The sequence below is a fragment of the Danio aesculapii genome, chromosome 24 (genome assembly GCF_903798145.1).
Source record: "Danio aesculapii chromosome 24, fDanAes4.1, whole genome shotgun sequence".
NCBI classification, from domain to species: domain Eukaryota; kingdom Metazoa; phylum Chordata; class Actinopteri; order Cypriniformes; family Danionidae; genus Danio; species Danio aesculapii.
In genome coordinates this window covers 39599695-39611749 of record NC_079458.1, presented here as the reverse complement: position 1 = coordinate 39611749, position 12055 = coordinate 39599695, and positions in this window count along the sequence as shown.

The window sequence follows — 12055 nt, the reverse complement described above, 5'->3', positions numbered from 1 at the left end:
AGTACATGTCTCAGCGGGGAACACAGGGAGAACATGCAAACTCCACACAGAAATGCCAACTGACCTTCTTGCTGTGAGGCGACAGCACTACCTACTGCGCCACCATGCCATGGTGCCCTTCCAGCTGCAACCCATCACTGGAAAACACCCATACACTCTCATTCATACACCTACACTACAGACAATTTTAGCTTACTCAATTCACCTGTGCCACATGTCTTTGGACTGTGGGGGAAACCGGAGCACCCGGAGGAAACCCATGCGAACGCAGGGAGAACATGCAAACTCCACATAGAAAAAGCCGGGGCTCGAACCAGCGACCTTTGATTGTAGGTCTCTTCTTTAAAATTTTCTGACATTAAAACAGGATCCAAATCCCAGCAATTTTGAGGACCACCAAAACATGAAGTAGCTGTACAGTTTTCCCCGCCCACCAATATCGATCGTGCATTACCATGTCTCTCAGTACTAACGTGCATAATCATGTCCACAAGACAGGATTTGCAAAGAAACTGGGATTAAAATATGTTCCACTTCTCTGTGATCCAACTGCACTTCAAGAAGCACTTATTAGCATTTAAACTATACTTTTTGAGCTACGTAATAACTGCTGGAATCCCCACAACTGCATAGTGTACACCAGTTTTTTTCAACCATGTTCCTGGAGGACCACCGCTTTGCTAATTTTCCATGTCTCCTTAACCAAACACACCTGATTTAGATCATCAGCTCATTAGCAGAGTCTGAAAGACCTGTAATGGGTATGACAGGCAAAGGAATCATCCAAAACGTGCAGTATTGGTGGGCCTCCAGGATTTTGGTTGTACATTTTGAGCTACGTAATAACTGCTGGAATCCCCTCAACTGCATAGTGTACACCAGTTTTTTTCAACCATGTTCCTGGAGAACCACCGCTTTGCAAATTTTCCATGTCTCCTCAACCAAATACACCTGATTTAGATCATCAGCTCATTAGCAGAGTCTGAAAGACCTGTAATCACTGATAAAAATTATTCAAAGATGATTCCTTGGGTTTACTAATTGTTTTTACATTAAGTGGTTGTAAACAATTTATTTGGGCTGAATTTAAACAAACAAATTAAGTTGAACATTATTAAATTTAATTTGTTTGTTTAAATTCAACACAAATAAATAGTTTGCAACAGTTTTGCAGACATCATTTTTTCAGTGATGGGTGTGACAAAGGAAACATCCAAAACGTGCAGTGTTGGTGAGCCTCCAGGATTTTGGTTGAGAGACTGGTGTACACATCTATAAATGAGGATGCTTCAATCGCACAACATGAGTCCCACTTTGTGGACGTTCAATCATGATTATGAATCTATCTATAATCTATAATGAATCTCTATACAGCAACATATTTACCTATAACATTTATTAGTGGCTCATTCATCAGTAGTATCATACAGTGGTATTTGTGACTGTGGGTTTCTGTTTCATCATGTCTTGTCTTGGTTTCTGTCTTTTTGCTGGATTTTAAGCTAAAAAAGTTTGCTTTCAGGGTTTAAGTTGCCTTAGAGGGGGTGAATCTACATCCTGCTCAAGCATTTTGAAAACCAAAAAGAGATTCATGTCTTGTTTGTTGGTTTAGTGAATCTGTTCACAGACGGAATGGGCTTAGTAAATGTAACGCTAGCTCTCTAATTCAAAGATTAATGGCTTTTATTTTGTTCTGATGTAAAAGTAGGATTGTGGGGTCAAATCGAGCCAAATGCTGGAAAGCGCTGCCCCTGACAGCAGAGTAATCTCTTACAGCTGAACACCCACAGAGTCCTGATAATGTGCAGTTTGGTCATGGTGTAGTTTTTCTCTCACGTCCTCAACACATGGCTACATTTTGATGCCAAACGGAGAGCGATCTCCGTGCTTAATGTGTCCTAATGTAAGAAATGCCAGAGGGACCTTCTCAGAGTCTTAGAGCAGGTGGCAGCTGGTCGTCTTCACCAGCTCCAAAAAAAAATTAAAAATATCAGCTCTTAACCCTCCACAACCCCGGTGTAACATGAAGCACGGCAGTGTGTGTGTGTATACTTGTATAATAATAACATAGCTTGAAAGAGGTTTAGGAAAATGTCAGTCATATAGGTGTGAAGCCTCTGGCACATTCCGTGATTTGGGTGTGTTTGCTTCTTATAAATAGTATATAAATTATACACAACATGGCATTTAAACACGTATGAAAAACGTGGGTACACTTTATTTACTTTCAAGGCATATTTTTTCTAGATTATTACATGACTGATTTCATGTGTTTCTATATAGAAAAACAAATATTGTACACAGTACAATATTTCTTTCTCATGACTTCATCATGTATAACTTTTTATATTTTTTGGCATGAAACGTAGTATAGACTATAGTAAAACCCAAAGTGTCTTCATTCCAATGATCCCTGAGTGAGTGCTGGTTAACAGGTTAAGGTGTCTACTCATTACTCATTTAGCTACTGTACATGTAATCATTCAGTAAGTACTTATGTACTTACTGTGTGATATGTTCTGAGTAAGTTGCTCATAATTATAAAAAATTAATTATACCTACTATAGTAAGTACATTGAACGTGATGAGGGGACCTTAAAATAAATTTAAAATTTGAACTTAACATTTTGAATGTTATTTTATATATATATATATATATATATATATATAATTATGATTTCAAGTGTATATATTTATTTCAAAGAAATAAATCTATAAAGATATTGCATTTGTTTGATGTATTTATTTAGACTGGATGTTAAATGCAATCGAAGGTTTGTTGCATTATTTTAGTATCATAACAAATAATAAACTTGGCAAACAGTACCCTAGAAATATTACATACACAAGTTTGTTTTAATAGTTTGACATTTTAGTAAAAAAGTATTAATGTCAGTTTAATTCAAGTTTACATATTTATGAAAAACAATAAACAGCAGGGAATTTAACATTTCTTAGACAATGATAGAAAATTATTACAATAAACTTTTAAATATTATAAACGATTAAGTGGTTTAATAGTTTATGCACCTTTGATTTTATATATATATATATATATATATATATATATATATATATATATATATATATATATATATAGTGCTCAGCATAATTGAGAACAGCCCATTTTGAAAATGAATATTTTTATCCATTTCTCAGTGAATATAGACACTTTATTTGGTGCATTTCAATTAAACAGATATATTTATTAAAATGTTATTTTAGTCACCAAACATATTTATAAATTGAAAGATAATGCAATTAAATTCAAGCAAAAAAATTACAACCTACAAAATTTCAACAATTTTTTTTCTTCTCTTGACTTTTCCTCTTTTTAAAATAATATCAAATATATTAAATATATTGAATATATTGAATATATTTATTAAAAGTCACTATAAAAGTATAAAAATGCATCAATTAAGATCAAAATTGATTATCAAATATTGCTGCGTGTATTATAAATAATTGATCCATATTTATGTTTAATTTAATTTTATTTTAATTTAACCAAAAAGACTTCCCTATCCTAATTATCATTTCTTATCTAATGGTCTTCCACAATCCAAGCATCCAATTAACTCCCTGTGGACAAAATTAAGTCCCTCTAGTTTTTGGAAGTTGGATATTTGTCATAATAAAAATGAAAAAATAATGAGCTCTGTTTCATGACAAAAAAAGGGCTTCATATATTTAATATTGCAAATGTATATATTATTTTATGCTAGAAGTTGTTCTATTTGAGTGGACTAGAGGATGATTAATGGATGAATAAAACCGTCCAGTAATCATGCACATCTGGAAAAGTCATGGAATCACACACAAGAAAGCCCACAGCTTGTGCATGCATTACTGCAGCATGAGTTTATATTGAGGAGTGGGATGAAGCTCAATGAACAGAAGCAACTGCCATGCAAAGCAACAGATCCACATTGGAAAACAGTCCATTTGGCATAATGTGTACTTAAAAAGCACCTTTGCTTATAAGACAGATTTAAAGCCTATGGGCTCATGAAGGCTTTAGTTTAGCTGCTGCATTTCCACATTGTATTTGTTGAATATTAAGCTGAGGACATTTTTAAAGTGCTGCAGAAGAGGTCATACTAAGCATTTTAGAAATTGTATTGCCTTATTGTTTGTTTGGTTTGTAAATCTGACTCACAGAAGGCAAATGTAGCGGTAGCACGTTAGCACTCTAAGACAAAGATTAAAGTCTCGTTGTTGTTCTGATTTCAAGAATTAATGTTCATGACAGTCAGTTATAATCTAATTATGGAGTTTGTGGTTCAAGGGCTCTTGCATTCTCCCTTGAGGCATCTGCACACTATCCCTGTGTCTGGTTTCCATTTCCACACAAGAATGCTGACAGCCCTTGCCTGAATTTTTGGAGGGGAAAAAATCAGTGGAAGAATTGCTCATGCTTTCCATTAAGTTCACTTTGCTCCTTCGTATGAAATATCACAATGTCACTCTTTCAGTTTGTCTCGCAGAGGGACTGGTCTCTAGAGGTCAGCGTGTAAAAACGGTCCATTGTGTTTCTGAACCCACTGAACTGTGCCACCAAATGCAAGAATGGGTTCTGTTGAAGCAGACCGCCTCAAGAAAAAGAAATGTTTTCAGCTGGATTTCATGCCCATTCATTTGCAGCCACTGAGATTTATGGGTGTGTGTTAACATTTTACCCCAGGATGTACAAGACAGTTTGATTGTTGAGTTGCAAAATGTGTAAAAACAAAAAAAGCACTTTCTCATGGCCTAGTTTAATATGTTTCCTGAAAAGCATGATCACTTTGGGCTCTATTTTAACGATGTAAGCACATGGTCTAAAGCACACAGAGCAGGTGTTTGAATACACTTTTGCTAATTTAAGGATGGGAAAAATGGTCGGCGCACCAGGCACATGAAAAAAGGGTGGTCCTTATTCTCTTAATGAGTTATAGGTGTGTTTTGGAACACAGGCTCATTGTGGATACATTCCCATGTCTACATTTCTGAAGACCTCGAAATACATACCCAGAGCTACCCCAGCAGGCACACAACATCATAACACGTTAATATTAGGTTAGATTTCGGTCATGACGTGAGGTGACTAAAATTCAATATCTAGGCAGCGTCTAAGGACAATGTTATTTTGACGTCCAATAACAACATCAAATTACGTTGATATTTAATTGATTTTAGGTTAGACATTGACGTTGGGTTCTGATGTCAACCTGATTTTCATTTCCAAACAAAATCCTTACGACTCTGGTGTACGTTGAGGTACAACGTCAATATGATGTCATGTTGACGTCCTGTGCCTGCAGGGACATCTTCTTCCTCTGGAAGAAAATATATTATAGGATATTCTGTGCACATTTCCCTTCTCTGTTCATCACATGGGAAATATGAATGACATTTTCAAATTTTGTTCTGTGCTTTGCAACTCAGCTTTTTTTCAAACGATGAAACGTTGCTTTTTACTGAGCAGCACCACTCGTTCTTTTGGAGTTTTTCCATTTTTATTATTTACTATACTTAAAATAATTTTGAACTAAAATAAAATAGATGATTTTTTATTTTATTTTAGCTAGTTATGAAGGAAGCATTTCTGTCTTTGTTTTTATTTGATTCGATATAGTAAACTAATAAAAAAAAATACAAATTTTTTCAATTTTAGTCATTTTAGTACAAAAATCTATTAAAAACAAAGGCAGAAAGAGAGAGAAATTTTTAAACAATGACTACGTTTACACTGACTTCAGTAATCGAAATATTTGTCCTAATCTGAATAAGACAATAATACGATTAAGTCATTTACATAACTTGGTTTTTGAATGTTCCTTTCACGATCTCATTTTACATGTTATAGCACATAGTTTGATTAACGTCATTGCGTCACCACGGTATCCACATTTCCTCCGGAGTTTCATGTAATTTCAGCCATTTCATTTCAATTTATCGACATCAACTGCAGTTCGGCAGTTTCACTTTCATTCAGGAACATTTCATGCATGCCCCCTGTGACAAACGAGATATTGGATGTGAGTATGAACTGCTGGAAAAGTGTAATTTTAATGGAATTTGATACCACATGCCGTATGGGAGAAAAACCTCCACATTTCAGGATGCATGTGTCTGTGGTCCTTTACTGACTTTGTATGTGCAGAAAATAGTTTCAAACAGCCATGCGTGTATAGACTATCCTGTCTCAAAATGTGGCGAAAATCCTTCATGACGGTATTAGTTTGATTGCAGTGTTTACATGTCTGTACTTAACTTCAATAATGCGACTACATTCGGCATACTCCACATATCTTAACTCAGTTTTTATTTAGTTCGATTTTGACTTTAGTCGAATTAGGGTAATCAAAAATTGCTGTTTACATGGTCGACTCTTTATTGGAGTGTTGTCGTAATCGTATTAAAATCTGATTATTGTTGTCCTTGTAATCTAATCCTATTGTTGTCCACTCAATCTTATCAAAAGATTTTAATAAAAAATACCCTTATTGGCAACAGTATATCTCGCTAACTATTTAATGAAATAAATTGTTCTTTTTTTCAGCTAGTTGTGAAGAAAACATTTCTGATTTTCTTTTTATTTAATGTACTAATATAGCAAAAATTTTATATAAACTATCTATCTATATATATATATATATATACATACAAACATACATATACATTTTAAAATATTTATCAAAATATAAAAATAAACTTCAAACTATTCTACTAGAAACTACTTCGCAGTCCATCAATGTTACTAAAGTAACACTATAGCTGTTGGTTTCTTTGAATTTTATGGTTGTTATACAGCCGCTAGTGTGTTCTGAAACAGAAAAGAGCCCAAAAGTCAAAAGCCCTCATGTCCAAGTCACATATTTTGGTCTCTATATATGGGTTGTTTACTTCTTTCAATGTTTTTGGAGGATTTATTTTCACTCCTCTTATTGTCTGGCAACAGCACATCTCTCCTCCACAAGCCACACAATTTCGGTAGCCTTCATGTTTTAGCAAACACCAACTTTATTAACACTTTGGCCTCAGTTTTCTCCCGCTTCACCTTAGAGATCATCTTAAACAGTTTCTTGGAGTCCAGTGTGGCTTACTGTTATACTCCATACAGACATGCCCTGCCTCTCAACACACTGTAGAGCCAAAGCAATCTCACTTCAGAAATAAAACAGCACATTGGGGAAGTGAGAGATTATGTGAAGTGCCATATGTATTGAGGACTCAGGGTGTGGATGGATGTCTCTTGATGTAAACCAGAAATTGAAGACAGCGTTTCTAGTTAAGGATGTGTGTGTGACAGGTATGACTACTGGGTTATCTTAATATAACCTACTTCATCATGTTTGAACTCAACATATGGGTTTCTTGTCTCTGCATAGATTATACACAGAGAATCTGCTCTTGATTATGATATTATAGCCTTTTTCCACTAGCATAAACCCCGTGCTAGTTGTGAGTTATAGCTATTTCCGGTTCAAAGTTGGTTCTTATATGGTTTTCATTTGCATTTAAATTAGGTTTAATTTACCTACAACTGCAACAGCATTTTACCACTACTACCACATTTATGCCTGCCTGATATGCCGTGTTGTTCTACAGTTATAAATATTATGGCTTTTCCTTCTCTTTTTATCTGTTAAGCTGCTTTGACGCTATCTACATTGAAAAATAAAATAAGAAATGTAAAAATAAAGATGACTTGACTTAAGGACACCTTTGCTTTTCTATAGTCGGGATCAGGGGTTGTCAACGTCTCAATTCAGAGGTCCAAATCTGAATCATACGGTGGCTGGGAGCTTAACATGCTGCTATTTGAGAAAACACATGCAATTACAAAAAAACACTTGCAAATTAAGAAAAGATCTTCATCTGTTTGACAACATGTGCTGCAAATCCTCACAACACACACTTTTGAGGAGCACATGCTCCTCTCGAAATTAGTTTAATATGGCTAAAGACACACTCCAGAGCCAGGTTGTTAATGTAAATAATGTTAATGGCTTCGCGAACATACATTGGCATCCAAATACGGCAAATAAACAAACATGATTTGTGCGGCTTGTCATTTGTACAGACGGAAATGACAGAGTTTGTAAAGAGTTTGTGCAGCTCACTCTAATTTGTGTAGATGGAGATTACAGGTGAGAATAACACATTTGTGCAACTCTCCATAAATTGTAGAGATGGAGATTAAAAGTGAGAATAATGTGTTCAGCAGTAGTTCTGCTGCAGTAGTTCAAAACTGCCAGTAAAAACAGTTAATCTTGTTGGACTCGACAGTACCAGCCCCTGGTGTCAGTGTTTTTTAAGCCAACAAGTGCTTTTGGTGCTACATTTTTATTTTTTTTTGATCAGAACTGGTGCTTTGGGTGTCAAAAAATCTTAGTGAGGTTTATTAATAAACTAATTTCGAGAGGATCACGTGCTTATGATTTATCACAGCCGGTCTCGTATTAAGCTAATCAGTATCATCCAATCATATGAGCCATAAGCTACTATAAATAACCACAGTTTTCAGTCCACTTTATCTTCGTTTGGAAGAAACCCCCCTTCCTCCCCATTCTCCTCCTTCACTATAGATCGGGCAGCACGGAGGCCCAGTGGTTAGCACTGTTAGTCCCACAGCAAGAACACTGCCAACCCTGGTCCTGCCAGGTTGGTAGGTGTTTCTGTGAGGAGTTTGTATGTTCTCCCCGTGTCCGCGTGGGTTTTCCCCGGGTTCTCCGGTTTCCTCCCACCATCCAAAAAATATACATCATGCATAACAATGAAACATTTGTCTAGCCCCCTTTCTTTTTCCTCACGTGTTCCCTTAGCTACTGCAGACGGGGAGTTCTGAGATCCACCGAGCTCAGGCTCCCCTCTCGCTCTGCAAACGGGAGGAAGCCTCGGGCTCGAGGATCCCTTGAGCTCGGGGCTCTCTCCCGGGACAGCATGCCAAACAAGCTATTGATGAATCATCAGCTAAGTGTGAACTCTTGAAATGTTCTTAAAAAAAATCTTAAAATCTTAATCAGAATAAATGACAATGGATAAATCTTTTTCATAGCAAATAACCTAATAGAAATAATTGTAGGAAAAATGAATGCCTTAGATTACGATATACATTTTCAAGCTTTTCTAAAAGTAATTAATTGTACTAAGCATCACTTTTTAATAATAGTCACTTTCTCTAATAAAGTCAAGCTTATATAGTCCATTCATATTCAGAACTGAATGGTGTAGGTCTTTATTCAGGGTCAGTAAAGTCAGTATTTCTTCACTGCATGTGTCCTTTCCAGAATCAAAATGAACTGAAAAGATTCCTACTATTTTTTCCCCTGCTTTATTTCCCGGCCAGGCAGAGAGCTTTTCTCATAGGATTTCTTCCATCTCTTCACCAGCCAAGCAAACATTGCCCTCCATCATTGTTTATTTATGTGTGTGTTGTTTTGTTCTTGACTCGCTGGACGTGCCTGTCATATTTTCGTTTCTGTGCAGCATCTCACCCCGCTTGAATGCATTTGGAAGTGAAAGATTAAATTTATGCGAGCGATCAAGGGCAATCTTTGTGTAGAGCAAAATGAATCGATTTGCTCTGAGAAAATAAATTACTACACCTACTTCATCTGACCTGAACGAGAGCTCTGCCGAACACTCACAAGATGAGGAGAATTCAAAATCACTGCTGCCAGACTGTGGTCAAAAGGACTGAGACCATTTCAGTGCTTGTCCTTTAGACCTTCAATACAAAGTGGGAAAAAAGTGTTCATCCATATTTAACACACAGATAAGGGGAAGCAGGGCAGCTCTTTTATAATTCTTAAAGGGAAAGTTCTCCCCAAAACAAAAATTAGTGTATGGTTTGGAATGACAAAAGCTTTATGAAGTTTGACAGCTCCTGCTTTTGTTGTTTCATTGTTAAATCGAAACATTGAGATGAGTATCTTTCCATCCAAATATGCAAATTAGATTTATGCGCAAAACTGCTAATAAAGCTCTATTTCCATCCAGTGAGTCAAATAGAACAAACTGTCGGCAAATATCGAAAGGACAAATGTAGTTTTCTGCGGTAGGAGAAGCCACTGTGATCTATTTTCTTCTCTTATATATGAGCTGTGCCTCAGAAGACGAAGATGCAATGATCATTTGGTGGCTTTTCAAGACAGTTCTTAATAATAATAGCAATACTGAACCACTGTGATGACAGATTATGGCTGAGGGATTTTAGAATGACCAAAACAACATTTTGAGTGGGCGGCACAGTGGCTCAGTGGTTAGCACTGTTGCCTCACACCAAGAAGGTCGCTGGTTTGAGTCCCGGCTGGGCCAGCTGGCATTTCTGTGTGGAGTTTGTTTGTTCTCCCTGTTTTGGCATGGGTTTCCATTGGGTGCTCGGGTTTCCCCTACAGTCCAAAGATATAGTCCAACTATAGGTGAATTGGATTAACTAAATTGTCCGTAGTGAATGAGTGTGTGTGTGTGTGTGTGTGTGTGTTTTCCAGTACTGGGTTGTGCATCTGTTGTGTAAAAAATATGCTGGAACTAAGCTGAAAGAGAATGAATGAAGTTGGAGTGTTTTACAATGTGGTCAGTCCACTGGTTTGTCCATCAATACTGTCTCATCATGCCTGTTATATGACCTCTTAAACAAAGCCACATGACTTTTTTGATGTGCATGCTGGAATTTATTGTATGGTTTGAAATCACAGTTTATGAAGTCTGACAGATCCTGCTTTTGTTGTTGCTCATCATGAAATTGAAACATTGAGATGACATTGAGTATGTTTCTATTCAAATATGCGAATTAGATTTATGCACAAAACATGAATAGCAAATAAAACCTTCTTGCAATGGAAGCCCCTTTCCATTCAATGAGTCAAATAAAACAAAATCATCACTTCATGATAAACTGACGCTTAATATCAAAAGGAAAAATGACGTTTTCTGCAGTAGAAGTCACTCTGGTCTTTTTTTTCTTCTCTTATATACGAGTTGCACCTTAGAAGACGACAGCCTCGGCTCATTATGGAGACGTACCTCTGTATACATTTCTGGAGAGCGCGAAATACATCCCAGGAGGTACGTTTTTTTTTTTTTTTTTTTTTTTTTTTTGTTTTTTTGTTTTTGCGAATCCAACAGAGGTCATTTTGTACACTTTTTGAGATCTCAAATTTCTCTTGCAAGTGCCTTTCGTGCCTGCTCTTCTCGCGTAAGTCCACCAGAGGCTGCTGTCGACTGACTGACTGACTGACCGACCGATAGTGTTTTCAAAAGCAATTAAAAAAAGAAAAGCTGCCTGATTTTTTTTTTTACCACGTTTTCAGATCTTACCACATTCTCACCCTGTTATTTACTTGTTTACTTGATATCTTGTTTTTTGTTTTACCTGCTTTCTGGAACCGTTTTTTTACCGCACTCAAACCTCATCGTTGTGGTAAACTCCTCTCTGCATCTCAAGTCTGCCCACGTATGCGGAAAGCCACTGGGCAAACTCATAACAGTGAAAAAGTTGTCCACATGGGGTTAAAGGGTCAGCTTGCAGCTCGAACAGAAACAGAAGCCGTCGGTGGCATCATACCACCTCGTAGCGTTCGTTTGAAAGATGAAATGCAGCCATACCTCTGGCTGCATAATTGGTTAATGTATACAGGGGTACATATTCACAATGAGCCTGTGTAGCAACTCGAAGATGCAATGATTGTTCGGTGGCTTTTCAAGACAGCTCTGGAGGTAATATAATAATAATAATAATATTAATAATAATAATAATAATAATACTGAACCTCTGTGATGACAGACTTCGAATGACCAAAACAACATTTTGAGTGTATTACAATGTGGTCGGTCCACTGGTTTGTCCAATAATGCTGTCCCATCATGTCTATTATATGATCTCTTAAACAAAAGAAGAACTTTTTGATGCATTTGCTGTAATTTATTCAGTATATGTATTTCCATTGTTGTTTATGCACCTTTTCTTCTTATCGGATGAACATTTTATGCTCCGTTGTGCTCACGTTAGTTTATGCACATTTTCAACACCTATGCACTTCTTGGTGCTTCCATTTTGATGCAT